This window comes from Arvicanthis niloticus, chromosome 9, assembly GCF_011762505.2.
Source record: "Arvicanthis niloticus isolate mArvNil1 chromosome 9, mArvNil1.pat.X, whole genome shotgun sequence".
NCBI classification, from domain to species: domain Eukaryota; kingdom Metazoa; phylum Chordata; class Mammalia; order Rodentia; family Muridae; genus Arvicanthis; species Arvicanthis niloticus.
In genome coordinates this window covers 31,419,557-31,434,735 of record NC_047666.1, presented here as the reverse complement: position 1 = coordinate 31,434,735, position 15,179 = coordinate 31,419,557, and the positions used below count along the sequence as shown (strand labels likewise).

Sequence of the window (15,179 nt, the reverse complement as noted above, 5' to 3'; positions counted from 1 at the left end):
AGGAGCAGCCTGGGTACTGGGCAGGGCCAGCCTCCAGCCAGAGCTGGCTCCCAATACTTGCACATGCATCTCCTGCATCATCCTGCCTTGTCATGGCACGGGGACTGGCAAGCAATGTCCTTAAGCTTCAGGCATGCTCTGCCCATACCTGCCTTTACCTGCCTGTTGGAATGTGGAGCCCTGGCAGCCAGGAGGCTCAGCTGAAAGGTGATGAGGGAGAGAGGAAAGATGGGGTGTCACTTGGGAGTAGGGTATCTCTGAAACAAGCAAGCAGTGTTTACATCTGGGCTCTAAGCTTCCTAGCTTGGGGATTTCTGAGGCATTTCAGAGGTCTTGTCTGTGAAATGGGGCTTTAAGGATTGAGCCATTTCTTAGTGACCCTAAGTATCATAGATCTTAGTGGCCCAGAGAGCTGAAAGTGCTTTCTCCAGAACACATAGTTTTGCCTTTCTAGCCAGTATATAGTACAGGCCCCGGGCTGATGGAGCAGTTCAGGGCTGATGTCCTCACAGCTATGCCAGAAGAGAAGGAATCAGAGACTTTCTCTCTCTCTCTCTCTCTCTCTCTCTCTCTCTCTCTCTCTCTCTCTCTCTCTGTGTGTGTGTGTGTGTGTGTTGGAATTCTTGTGTGCAGGGGGTGGAGTGGGCTGAGATTCTAAAACATGACAACTGAAGGATACTTCATGAATTGGAAGTGTTTTAAGACAAGGTCACATGTAGCCAGTTATGACCTTCAACTTCTGATTATCCTGCCCACCGAGTGCTGGGATTAGAAGCAGGTCCCCCCATGCTTGGTTCATGCCATGCTGCAAACGGAAGCCAGGGCCTTAGGTAAGCTAGGCAAGTACTCCACCCAGCTACAGCCCCAGTCCCACAGTCTAGAAAACAGAATGAGGTGGCAGGAATTTAACAGAAGGACTTTGGGGTGACAGCAATGAGAGAGCTCACCTGTGTCAAGTCTGCCTGGCCAGCCCCACAGTTTTCTGTTCCAGTCAGAGACATAGAAGCAGAATGGCTTCTCCATTCCTCACATTTCTCTGAGCCAGCCTCCCTGAGGTGAGGAGACCCAGCAGACACAGGGCAGATGCTTTCTCTTGAGCATCTTGAGAGACAGGGCAGGTTCATTAGTGGGGGATGGAAATTAGGGATCAGGGAGAGTCTGTAAGTACCTCACACACCTTCACATAGCCTCATGGCTTCCAAGTAGGCAGAGCACATGTGTAGGGCTTAACCTGAAACAAGGGAGCGAAGCAGGAGACCCCTGGGTTCTGGGCTAATGTGGACACAGTGACACTGGAGTGTGAAAGCTTTGGCACGGATTTAAGATGGGAACTAGTGGCTTCGCTAACACCAGGCCACTGTGTATTATGACCTGGGTGGAGAGGATAGTACAGACACACAGGTAGCTGTAGCATAGGATGGCTCTTGGCAGCTGGGTTGTGATGTGGTGGCCAGGAAGGTTGTGGACAAGCAACAGGACTGGATGACATTCTCCAGATTCGAGAGGAGTTTTAAAGGAAAAACACCAATCTTATGGGCAAGACATGAGCTCACAGATTTGTCTCTGAAGTCTTATAGCCACCCCCCCCCAATTAGCATCTTAGTGGCAGCCCTCAGTCTCAACACTTTTCGGGGGGGGTGCCAGTATGGAGGGGCAATGCTTACGAACACCACCTTAGGAGCCAGGCTTGAGCAGGTTCATGTTGCTGGGTGACCTCTGCATGTTCAACAACCTCTCAGAGCCCCAGTGTTATCCTTCAAGCAGAATAGCCATCTCCTACCAGGGCTACAAGGATTAAATTACATAATTTGGGCAAATTACTCAGTATGGAAAAACGGCAACTGACATAATCATGCTTACACTATCAGCCTTGTCGAGCGGAAGGAACACTTTGTTTGGAATAGGAACTGTTTACAGGTACTGGAGCACGGCTCAGGAGCTAAAAGCCACTAAGTGGAAATCCTTTCTCAGCACGACCTTCATATTCCCTCCTCTGCAGAAGCTCCAAAGTGAATGTCATTAGCGTTGGCGTGGGAGGTTAATTTCAGGTCTGCACAGAGCTTCTACTCAGGAGTGCAGTGGGTTCTACAGCTTTTGGCCCACTTATGCCTCCAGAGAGGGCACGTGACTTTGAGAGGTGAAGGCAGAGGAGGATCAGAAGTTCAAGGCCGGCCTCAGCTATAAGTTGAGTTTGAGGCTAGCCTACCAAAGCCCAGAAGCAACTTCCCTGGGCCACAGGATGAGGAGAAGATGAAGATGTACATTCTGTGAGGAGATTCTCTCAATGCGTTTCTGCTGACTGCCATGCTCATTTTCATACCACAGCCTCAAAACAGCAAGAAGAATGTTCTCTTCATTTTAGAGGGGACGAGGAATGGAGGCACAGTGCAGACAAGTAACTTCTCCAAGGCGTCACAGCTGTGAAGTGGCAGAGGCAGGATTTGAACTCAGGTCAGTTGGCTTTGTAGACCATGCTCTGTCTTTCTTGCTGTCAACTGCTCTGCTGTGCCACATGTGCTAACAGTGCCACACTTCACACTTCAGGACAGGTAGCTGTCAGCAGTCTGCAGAAAAGGATGCCCCTGGCTGGCTAGCTCTGTCTGCTTTTAAAAACCTATCTTTCTTTGAACAGCTGTGCTTTTGGGGTCTGAGAATTGAGAGCCCTTCCTTATCTCTATGATAAGCAATAATTGAATACTGAGTATATAGCAGGCCCTGTTTTGGGGCTTCTTCGAGTTTAGAGAAGAGATTGATTCTATATGTAGCCCTGTGGAAAGGCAACCATGAAGAGTGGGTATTGAGGGATGAATAGGAGTTCACCAAGAAGAACAAACCAGTCTGGTCAGGGAAGCAGATCAGTGCCTTGTTCGGCTATCATCAGAGAAGTTTCCTCCTGTGCAGCAGATGGAAACAGATACAGAGACCAGAGCCAGACAGGGTGCAGAAAGTGAGAGGAACCCTGTAGGAGAGGGGGCAGAAAGAATATAAGAGGCAGAAGAGATGGAAGACTCCCATTTGAATCAACAGGACTGATGCAAATGAGGGCTCACAGAGACTGAGGCAGCATGCACAGGGCCTGCATGGGTCTGCCCCAGAAGGGATCCTAGAGCTGAAAGAAGAAGTGGACACACGCTCCATCCCTAAGCCAGAAAGCTATCTCCAATTGGCAGCAACTTGCAAATGAAAATTTCATTTCCTCCAAGGGAGTCTCACTGGGGAAACAATCTACTCTGAAGGGTAGGAACAGGAAATGAACGGACAGCATCTTTGGAGCTTCCTTGTCTTCTCTCTGTCTCTCTCTCTCTCTCTCTGTCTCTCTCTCTCTCTCTCTCTCTCTTATTTTATTTTTATAAAGTAAAAGGGAGTAGATCAGAATGGGAGGGAGATGTGGAGGAGCTGGTAGTAGATGGAGGGAAACTAATCAGGATATTATATGTGAGGAAGAAGAAGAGGAGGAGGAGATGGAGGAGGAGGAGGAGGAGGAGGAGGAAGAAGAGGAAGAAGAAGAAGAAGAAGAAGAAGAAGAAGAAGAAGAAGAAGAAGAAGAAGAAGAAGAAGAAGAAGAGAAGAAGCAAACAGATATAAAGGGAACTTTAAAGACACAGTCATGAGAAAGAAGCTTGGGCTCTATTTGGAGATGTCTAAAGACTTAGTATCCCTAAGATACTAGCATATAGTAGAGGCTCATGTGTCTGGGTAATGTAGACAGAGCCTGAGCTAGGTAGGGCACAGGTCGGGTGCTTTGAGGGAGGGGTAGATGCAGATTGTGTGAAGGTGGAAATGGGGGTTGATCCTAAGCGTTCCTCGAGAGCACCCAGCTGAGTGGAGGGGAGAATAGGGGCCTCACTGAAGGTCTGGTGGGAGAAATTGGGTGTGGATATAAGCCACCTCAACCCAGTGCTAGGCAGAAGAGTTTGAATCTCTGGGAAACCCTGTCTGCAGGAGCCTAGGGTGGGACTGGACCCAGGTGGACACAGTAGAGAGAAATAGAGCTGGATTTTGACTCTACCACTCCGTTGCCCATCAGAAAGATAATTTTGATAACTACTAGTACCCTCTTCTACAGACTAAATTGTGTCAGAAGCCTGTGGCCAGTTGGGGACCTGACCCTGTCAGTTGGTTTGTCCTCTGGAGGGCCGCAGACCTCACCTGAACCTTCATTCCAACCTACCCCAGTCTCTTAGCTGCCATGCTTTACCTGTCCACTCCACTGAACACTTGTCTGCTTAATCCTTGAGTAAGTCCTTGATGCTCGCAGCCTTCAGGTAGCCAGACGTGCTTGTCCTGTCTCATGTGTCCCACCCCACCCCCACCAACAGGAGTCTCATACTCTGGCTGCAGAACATATACACTTTCTCCAAGGAAGACAGGTCATACCTCTAGGCCATAGCCCATGCTGTTTCCCTGCCTGGGATGCTCATCCTGCGTGTGTGTTGAATCTCTATAGCCCAGGCTAGTATCTATGGGGCTGAGTCATGAGAGGAGGGGAGAGGGGAAGGAAGGGAGTTGGTACATGGCCAGCACAGTTTGCCACAAACATCATTCTCATCCAAGCTGGCAGTCAGACCCCAGAGCCTCGGGGGTGGGCATCAGGCCACCATGAGGAGGCGAGATGGCCAGGCAGGACTCTCAGCACAGTTTCCCAAGCTGCCAGGACTCTGGAATGTGCGGTCCCGTCCTGTCTCGTCTGTGGTTAGGGAAATATTCAGCTGAAAATAAGCATTCTCATCCCTGGTGTAGGGTGACATGAAGGGCCCTCTGACCCACATGGAAGAGCCCTGAGCATTGAGCCTGGTCACGTTCGCCTCCAGAGGTCCACCAGCACTACACTGTGTGGCACCTCATTAACATCTCTGTGCCAAATGATCTGTTGCCTTCACTTAGGAGACAGTGGCTCCTGTCAGCTCAGATGTCCAGAGCCCAGGGTGCTCTGCCCTGCCTCCCTGTCTGCCCTTAGAGCACATCTCCTGAGGCTGCCTCTTCCTCCATGTACTGGCCTAGAGCTCTGACCCTGCCTGGATGGAGTTGATTCCTGACACCAGCCCAGCCTCTGCTGTCCCCAGAGTCTGAGGCTTCTTTATCCCACCCAGAGACAGGTCTGCAGAGGACAGGAGGCCAGCTGTAGGCTCCTTGCCTGTCACTGCCCTGCTTTCAGGTGAGGATGTCCTTCATTGTCACCTTAAGAACATTGGTAGCTTTTTTCACTAGCATGCCATAGCCTCTCTCCGGACTGAGGAGGGGACACTGAGTAGCTAACAGTGCAGGTTTGCACCTGTGAATGAATGCCCAGGGAAAGCTCATTAGGATTCAGGGTTGGGAGTCATACAGGCGTCAAGTTAGGACTCAGTTTAGTCTATAACAGACAGGGCTCACCAGGATTAATGTTTAGGTTCAGTCAGAGACAAAGCTGAGATCTGCATACAGTCAGGATCAGGACTTTGTTCACTAGATGAACCAGGAGCATGGATTAGTACATATCCAGTCCTGTCCAAGACCAGAGTGGTAGTCCTATTCTGACCAGGATCAGGGCTCAGCTGGAACGAGGGCCTGAGCTGAACTTACAACCAGATTGGAAGTCTGTGAGCAGAAGGGCTGAGTCTGGGGTCTAACTCAGTCTTAGGCTCTAACTGGGGGTGGGGAGGGCAACCCAAATCCACTGTCAGACTATGCTTATAACCCAAGTATGGGAGGGATGAAGGCTCAGTTTGAAGCAGGATGGAGGCTCAGCCTGCATCTGTTTACAAGTTCTGCTAGAAGCACACAACAGTGCAAACTGGGATTCAGAGCCGCTTGACTCCCTCCCAAAATGTGGACCCCTGCAGTAAACAGACATTTCTCTCTGCTTCTCCCTCACAGGAGCTTTTTCTAGGGAGCCACCTCCAGGATGTCCACGCAGCCATCCAGGGCATTATCAGCCTCCTGCAGGCTACTCTGGCTCCAGGACAGTTAAGAGAAGAATCTGTGGGAAGAGGAGAAGGGTGGGATGAGTGCTCAGTCCCTCCCCTCAAACCCCAAAGCCCTGCAGCCCCCTTGGAGTGGGCATGTTGACAGGAGGCTTAATGAGACCCAGAGGGAGGTGCTCTCACAGGGCTACCTGGAAGGAAGCCCGGGTTGGGGATTAAATTAAATGCTGGTGTATGTCCCAACAGGCACAAAAGGCGCGAGCCCGGGCCGGGGCCCAGTCACCGCGGGAGTCTGCCATAATTACAGGGCAAAATAAGTTTCGGAACTTACGTAAGTCCACTGAGTGAGCCTTGAGGGTTAGGCTGAGTTGCTCCCATTCTCTTCTAGAAAACACTTGCACTATGAGGCTGCACCTGTGAGCCGTGATCACTCCTCAGGTGACAGGGTGGGAGTGGACATAGAGCAAGAACTTGGTCCTTGTCCCCATCTTGTAGAGAAGGCAAACTGAGGGTCAATAAGCAACAACCGCTTGTGTGAGACGTGACAAGCATCAGCCTCCATGTTCTAGTCTTATCTCAAGCTGTGGGAAGAAGGGCTGTACCTCTCCACCACCCAGTGAGGACCGTCTGTGCCAGAAAGGGAACTCTCACACCAGGCAGAGTTGCCTACACAATGAATGCTGTCTAAACAGGACACAGCAGGAAAAGAAGGGGTCCCATGCCAGAGTACCCGTGCAGTGCTGGGGAGGTCAGGGGCAGCAAGGGGTGAAAGCTCACCGCTGGAGCACAGGACAAGGGCTCTGCAGCTGGTTCCAGTCTATCCTCACAGTATCTTCGGGAACTTTCAGGTCAGTAAACAGAGGCTCTGGAACCAGTTACCTATGCAGATATGGTAACACTAGTGTTAGAACTGATGGCTGCAGGACTCTCAATGGCTGCATCAACACTCTTGCTTCCTGACTCTTAAAAAAAAAAAAACCTACTATGTGCCTCCCAGACTCTGCCTTCCTCAGAACATTTGACAAGACAACAAACAAGATGAACAATAGAGTACTGTTATCTCTCACTCCACCTCACAGATGGGGAAACTGAGGCAGAATGTAATCTAATGTGGTCTCTATATTATTCCCTCTCCTCCCCCTCTACCCTCTCAATTTAGGTAGGGCCCCAGGTAGCCAAAGCTGGTCTCAAACTTGCTGTGTGGCCAGGATAACCTTGGACATCTAATTCTCCTGTCTCCACTCCAGAGTACTGGGAATATTGGAATTCACCACCATACCTGGTTTATGTGGTGTTGGCAGTGAATTCAGGGATTTGTGCATGCTCGAGAAGCAGCTAACGGAGCCACATTCTCAGCCCTAGAGTATGCCTGCAAACTCAAGTCTTGGGAGGCAGAAGCAGGCGGACCAGGAGCTCAGGGTCATCCTACAGAGTTCAGTTCAGCCTGCGCTACAGAAGACAAGTCTCAACAAACAAAACAACAGCAGGTCCCGGAAGCATGTGTGCATGCGTGTGTACATATGTACACACACACACACACACACAGACACACACACACACTGCCAAATGAAGAATCAAGCGTTAGTGACACATGCCTCTAATTCCAGCTCTTGGGAAGTCAGTCTGCAGATCTCTGAGAGTTTGAGGCCAGCCTGGGCTACTCAATGAGACAAGGTCATCAAAAGGAGAGAAGGAGGGTAGGGAGGAGGGAGAACAGGAGATTACTAGGGAATGGGCTGGCCCACGGTGAGAAGGTGGGCAGCCTCACTAACCAGGGCCTGTGGGTCAGCACCACAGGACCTTCTCCCCCCTCCCACCATCCTCCTGCCTCTACTTCCTGCATACCAGGATCACAGGCATGTGCCGCCACACTCAATTTTACGCTTCGTGCATACCCACTGAGCCGTGTACCCAGTCTGTGTTCAACATCCTCTGTGTTTCTCACAACATGTATTTTGTCTGGTTTTAAGTTAAATGGCTTGTTAATATTTGTTTTTTAGATAGGTCTTACTAAGTAGCTTTGGCTGTCCTGGAACTCACTTTGGTAGACCAGGATGGTTTTGAATTCAGAGATCTACCTACTTCTGCCTCCAGAGTGCTGGGGTTAAAGGTGTGTGCCACCATGCCTGGTTTTTGTTTTTCAGACAGTCTCGCTCGCATAGCCCAGGCTGGCTTTGAATTTCTGATCCTCCTGCCTCAGCCTGATTGTTGAGATAACAGGCCTGTACCAAGATGCCCTTCTCTGGCTGAAGTCTTCATTCCCAATTAACATCTTTATAAAAAAAATGTTCATTTATGTATTTCATGTGTGTGTGTGTGCACGTGTGTGTCTGTGTGTACCTGAATGTGTGTATATATACATGTGCAGATACTTATGAATACCAGAAGAGGGCATTTGATCCTCTGGAGCTGGAGGGTCTGGTGGTTATGGGTCACCTGATGTGGGTACTGGAAACCGAACCCCAGTCCTCTGCAAAGCAGCTTTGCCATCTCTCCTTCCACCCCACCCCCACCCCCACCCCAGTTAACAAATACCACAGATTCTTTTCTGACTTGGATGTTTGTTGATGCCTTGGTTACTCCATGTTACCATTTCCAGGCCAGATGCATCTGGGCAGGGAACAGGAAGCAGGCATCCTGATGAGGCTGAGAAGACAGACACTCAAAGAGTGTAGGAGTGTTCTCAGTCCTGGCACATGGGACACTCCAAGCCAAGTATGTGAAGGTTCCCTTCCCATGGTAAGCAACTAGCTGGGGATGAGGAAAGACAGCACTGTGTCCAGATGGGGCTCATAGGAAGGTCAGAGGGCAAGGCAGAGCAGCTGCTTGCTTGGACCAACCAAGGAGCTCCAGGCCCAAGGCCCAGGAGCCAGCCACACCTATAGTCAGGAAACCTATGACACACTCCTTTCTGTGGCTCCCCTGGACACAGGGTTCTCCCCCAGCCCTCATGGATCTCTGTACTTCTGGAAGCAGCCCTGTGCAGTGAGTGGCCCTGTCCCCAGACGATGGGACAATAGAAACCACTTAGGCTCACTGCTACCAGTCTTTGCAACAATGGGACCCTGTGCCAGGAATGAAAGGCCCACCCTTTCCCCCAACAAACCTTCTTCAGCCTTTGTTTGAAATGCCAAGTTCCCTTTGAGAATGTTTTTAAAGATTCTTGATGACATCTGAGTTCTGTGGCCACAAATAGGATGTGACTCATTTTGAAGCTGAAGCCAGAGCCTGAGCCCAGCCTGGGTCTCCATGTGTGAATGAATGAGAGAGCAAGCATGTGGGGGAGGGCAGGGGGTGGGAGAGAAACCTTGCTCAGCTCAGGAGGACAGTCACTTGCTGCCACATCTCTGCTGACACCTGGATCCCAGGTCCTGGGATGGAAGTGGTCCCTGTAGCTTCCCAACTTCTGCTTCTGGGTGTGAGGCTGCAGCTTCTTGCTCCAGAGCTACAACGGATCACATGTTCACCATCCTCAGGTGGGTCAGAGTAGAGCTCTCTGCCCTACAGGAAGGGGCATCCCGGCTGGACCTCTGGTGTGGGGATACAAAAGCATGTACCACAGGGACCAGAGGGTAATTCCAAGCACCGAGCCCCCAGCCTTCCATCCCAAGCCTGAGTTTGCTGTATCACCCCAGTAGAAGTCATTGGGCTCCTGTCAGCGTCCCTTACAAAGCTACGTAAACTGATCCCCCACACAGCTCTGCCATTGCCCTGTCAGCCTAGGACACACTAACTCTTCCCTACTTCAGGGCCTTTCCACAGGCTCTTCCCTCATCTTCCCTCATGGAACGCTGCTGTCCTGGGGTTTGGCTCCTTCCCTTCTTTGGACTCACCTCCTACAGTCCTTTCTTGACCACCCTAAACAAGGGGACAAGTCTAGGTGACTGTCCCTTTGTAACTGCCCTGGCAGAAATGATGATCTAAAGAGACACTTGTATTTCTCTGTCTGACTTCCAGACTATTGAAACAATGGACTCCCCAGAATGGGAATCTTCCCAGGAATCTCATACTGGGAAAAGAAAAAGGTGAAGCCAGAGAAGAACTTGTTTCCTAGAAAGAGATTTCTCACAGTTGTAACAGCTTGTCAGACTGCCATACAGGGTGAGACTGAATCCCAGACAGTGGTGGGTCAGTGGTGGGACAGTGGTGGGACAGTGGTGGGGCAGGACCACACCTTGAGCAGGGCTGCTTAGATGCACACATCCTTGGCCTCTATTTAAACTTTGCTGCTACTTCAGGACCCTGAAGACAGACTTAAGAGGTTCTTTGGGTCTCTCTGTCCCTCTTCCCAATGTGGTCACATTGAATAAATCTCCTTTTCTGCTTTCTACGATTAGTTTGGCTCTTTTAATTGGCTTATTAAGGATGTGTGGCTGAAGCCAGCTTGAGCCACAGGCTGTGATCTGGAAATTCTGTATCACCTTCACTACCCTAGGAGGCCCGGGAAGGGGACGTCTGCCCATGGACTGGCTCAAGGTACCACATTCTGACTGCGTGGGAGAAGGCCAGGTGTTGGGCTGTGGGTTTTGGACCACTATCTGCTGGCTGCTGGTCCTCAACACAGTGCAATTTGCTGTTGACTGATGCCTGTGAAAAGATGGCACCTCGAGCCTGAGTTAGCAGGGTCTCAGCACTGTGAGTGGCTTGTCCAAAGCCACCCTAAACAAACAAAAAAACAAAAACAAAAAACCAGAGACTGAAAATCCCAGCTGCATTCTCCTCTGCTTCCTTTCTTCTCTATCCCTGTCCTCATGGATCTGCTGAGGTTTGCCCTTCTCCCCTCAAGATTGGCTCTGATTCACAAAGCCAGACAGACAACGGGTTCAGAAGAGAGTGTCTGTGCCCAGGAGGGAGGCTCCAGGGCTATGGACCCTGGGGTGAATGAGTGCGTCCTGCCCAAGCTCACGGGAGCAGGGAGATGAAAGCAGGGTGACCAGATGGCCTGTTTGTCTTTGGTGGTCTTGGCCTGAGCACTAAAAGACCTGTTCCTGGGGTGCCCTCCACTCTGGGCAGTTTGGGTTGCTCCAGTAAAGAGAAGATGAGGTGAAGGCGGGGAATCAAGGGGAGTGAGGGGCAGATAGGAAAGCCAGGGCTTGGGGACGAGGCCTGGGAAGGAAGAGCTAGATCCCAGGGGCCTTGAATGCTAAGTACAAAACTAAAGAATCAGGAACACATGAGACTTACTGGGAATTGCTTCTGACGGAAGGAAACCTTGCAGGGGAAGAAAACAGCCCGAGAGTGTTCCCCAGAAAAAACGCAGTGTACCCTCCAGTTTCACTTGTCCTTGCTTGGCTTAAAAATCACTAATCTGAGCTATGCGTGGTGGCCCACACCCATAATCCCACACTCAGGATGCTGAGGCAGATTGGCAACTGGGTTACCGGAATGAGATTTTTGTTTCAAAACAAACAAGAACAAAAAGTAAGCCTGGTGTGGTAGCACACTCCTGTCATCCTAACATGGGGACAATGGAGGGCAGATCTGAAGTTCAAGATCATCCTTTACAAAGCAAGTTTGCCGGGTAGTGGTGGTGCACGCCTTTAATCCCAGCACTTGGGAGGCAGAGGCAGGCAGATTTCTGAGTTCGAGGCCAGCCTGGTCTACAGAGTGAGTTCCAGGACAGCCAGGACTACACAGAGAAACCCTGTCTCGAAAAAACAAATAAATAAATAAATAAATAAATAAATAAATAACAAAGCAAGTTTAAGGCCAGCCTGGACTACATGAGAACTTAAAGGAGAGGGTAGCTGGAGAAATAGCTCAGTGGTTAAGAGTATTTCTTGTTCTGAGAGGACCCAGGTTTGGTTTCCCTGCACCCACACAGTGGCTCACAAGTGCCTGTAACTCCAGTTGCAGGGGATCTGGTGTCCTCACTGACCTCTGTGGGCTCCTACTCACATGTGGTACACACAGATACACACACACACACAAAACACAAATGACACACATAGACAGGTACACAGATAGACAGATACCACATACATGCACGTGCATGCGCGCGTGCACACTCCACACACACACCACACAGGCACATAGACACAACGACAGATAGACAGACACACACACCACATATACCAAATAAACACACTACACCTATACTCTACACCACACACACACACACAGAGGCACATAGATACAAAGACAGACAGACACACACACATCACATTTAACAGATACACGCACTATACCTACACCATACGCCACACACACACACAAAACATACAGATACACATACTACATATACCAGATACATGCACTACACCTACACCATACACTACACACACACACACACACACACACACACACACACACACACACACACTTTTAAAGGGGGAGGTGTGGGAGAGAAGGCTCAGCCTTGTTCTTTCAAAGTTCAGTTACCAGCAGTCCTGTCGGGAGGCTCACGACCTTCTGTACTTCCAGCTCTAGGAGATCTAGTGCCCTCTGCTGGACTTCATGGTCACTGGCATTCACACTTCCACATAGCAACACACAGATATACACATATCCACACAATTAAAAGTAATATACATCTTTTTTTTAAAAAAAAAAAAAAAGAAAGAAAGAAAGAAAACAGCCGGGCAGTGGTGGCGCACGCCTTTAATCCCAGCACTTGGGAGGCAGAGGCAGGCGGATTTCTGAGTTCGAGGCCAGCCTGGTCTACAGAGTGAGTTCCAGGACAGCCAGGGCTACACAGAGAAACCCTGTCTCGAAAAACCAAACCAAAAAAAAAAAAAAAAAAAAAAAAAAGAAAAAAAGAAAAAAAGAAAAAAGAAAACAATTAAGTAAATACATATTAAAATAAAAATTAGTTAACCAACCAATCACTGACCCGAAGAGCCCACCAAACATAAATGGGCAGGACATCAGTTCCCCCACTGGCTTTTCTGCCCTGGAGTTTATGGTAACGTTGCCTAAGCCTGACAATGCTGTCTCTCCCCTCAGGCCTACAGACACCCTGAGAAACTGCAGTGGGGTGACGTGGCTTGTTGCTGTTGTCTTGAGTTGTGTCTAGCCCCTTTGGGTCAGCTCCAACTCAGGTTTGCTATAGGCATGGGGGATATCTAGCATAAAACTTAAACCACATGATCCAGCCTTGCCTGGTCTCTTGTCTCCTTCAAGGCTTAATAATAATGCCTATCAGCCTCCATTGTGGGAAACCCCAGACCACAGCAGGAGGAAACAGGATGGAACTCAAGTTCTGGGAAGACCCCGGCCTGTTCCCAGAAAAATGCATAAGCATTCCTTCTGGATTCTCAGTCTCTCTCTCTCTCTCTCTCTCTCTCTCTCTCTCTCTCTCTCTCTCTCTCGATTTCTTCCTATAGAGATAAGCCAGCCCTCCAGCCCTTAGACAGGGGTGCTGATTTGTGAGTGTAACTCTGTCTTTCCCATTCTTTGGCCAGAGAAGTCTTTCTTCATTCTCTACTCTGCTGCAGTCTTTCAGTGGGATCAGCTTCCAAGCCTCAGTTTGATATTCGAGCTGCCTGCAGGCTCCTCCACCCTCAAACTGGAGAGGGGAGATGGGGCCAATTCTTAGGCTCACACAGCCCCAGGCTTCTGACACAGTGGGTTCTTTCTTAGTGTCTTAGAAAGAATTCAGTAAGAAAACACCAACGTCCCCTGTGACTCAGATTTAGCCCTGCCGGAGGGGCTTTGCAAGGGGCCACTTGGGCTAGAGAGAGCTGAGAACCCCAGCAGCCAGGCTCTGGTCTTGTTTTCCTTTGTCTTTGGAAGTGCTGGAATAGAACCCTGGAGCATGATGGGCAAATATACCTCACACTGAGCTGCACCCCAGCCCCAAGCCCCAGCCAAGCAATATGGGGGCAGATTAGAAGGGAGGTACTCCCTTCGGGCATGCCTATGGTCTGGGGGCATTGAAGGCAGACTCTAGCTGGGTTCTTGGCTCTGAGAGGAAACCCACTCGGCAACCTTAGGAATGTAGGAAAAGTCCTAATCAGGGGCTACTCAGACCAGCACACTTTTGTCAATCTTCCCAGAAGCATTTTTTTTTTTTTCTAACAAGATCCAGGAAGCTCACACAGCAAATGGTATCCTAACCCTTTTGGAAATCAGATTCGATAAAATATGAGTCTGATTCCAGCACTAGGAAGGTGGAGTCAGGAGGATTACAAGTTGAAGCTCATTCTTAGATACATACTAAATTAGAGGCCAGCCTGGGCTACATGATACCCTGACCAAAAAACAAACAAACAAACAACAACAAAAACCAAGCAAGCAAATAACTCAGATGAGAGCCTGGGCTAACCCAGAGTGATCTGAGACTATTGAATGAAGGATGGGGAGTGAACCATGTGAAGAGATGTCAACAGGAGAGCTGTCTCCCGCCCAGAGCTAAGTCTAGACCAGGCAAAGGAAGAAGTCTAGGTGGCTTCAGCCATGTGTATGGATAGAGTGCTAACCTACAATGTCCACAGGCCCCACTAATCTCATAGGCAACGCTCAGCTGCCAAGTGAGGTTTAAGTGCCTCGTTCTAGCCCAAGCCAGGGAAAGGGATTAAACTTGATGGGCTGGTGCTAGGGCAGGTACTAACCCCTTGCTTTCCCTCCTCCCTCCCCTTTTCTGTTGCTCCCAGCAGCCAACTGTAACATCTCTGCTTCAGAACCCACCCGGCCCCAGAACAGACATAGCCATCCTGATGTTAACAGCCCAGTGCTGTCCAGGAGACAGAACACTCTGCTTGATACTCAAGACTCTTGGCAACCTGGCTTGAGCTCAATATCTCTTCTTCCATTTTTCTTCAGCCCTTCAATAATTGTGAACCTTCCTCAGACACACCAGGCTCTCCATTGTTCCCTGGGATGGCATGATGAGATGGTTATCCTTACTTTCCTGGGCTGGCCATTGTCTTAATAACTCCTTCCACACCAACTCTATCCCATAACATTCTCATAATGCTTCGGATCTGGTGTTTATGGGATAACAGCAGTGACTTGAAAGAAAACAAAGACATTCACAAATCCAGATGAAAATCTCATCTCTGAGAGTCAGGAGCTAGAAGGAATGACCTAGGCTATACAATCTCAGAGGCTTCCTGGAGGAGGTGGGGGCTGAGTAAGATTGAATGATATCCCAAACTGAGGGAGCAGCATGGTGGAGACCACCAAGTGGAAGGCAGCATGGCAAAGCCAAACTGAAATACATGATAGTTTCTGTCTCTTCTGGCAGAATCTCCCTGTACAGCCCAGGTTGGCCTGGAACTTACTATATAGACCAGGCTGGAACTCTCAGAGATCCACTTGCCTCTGCCTGCTGAG

The 15,179-nt window shown here is 49.7% G+C and overlaps 1 long non-coding RNA gene across 1 annotated transcript; it reads left to right on the top strand.

Moving 5' to 3' along the window:
• Positions 1 to 1,937: 1,937 nt before the first annotated feature.
• LOC143443486 (uncharacterized) lies at positions 1,938 to 10,233 on the top strand. Its single transcript, XR_013112527.1, has 3 exons — positions 1,938 to 2,451; positions 5,091 to 5,155; positions 5,857 to 10,233. It is a non-coding gene; the product is annotated as an uncharacterized LOC143443486 (long non-coding RNA).
• The last annotated feature ends 4,946 nt before the right edge of the window (positions 10,234 to 15,179 follow it).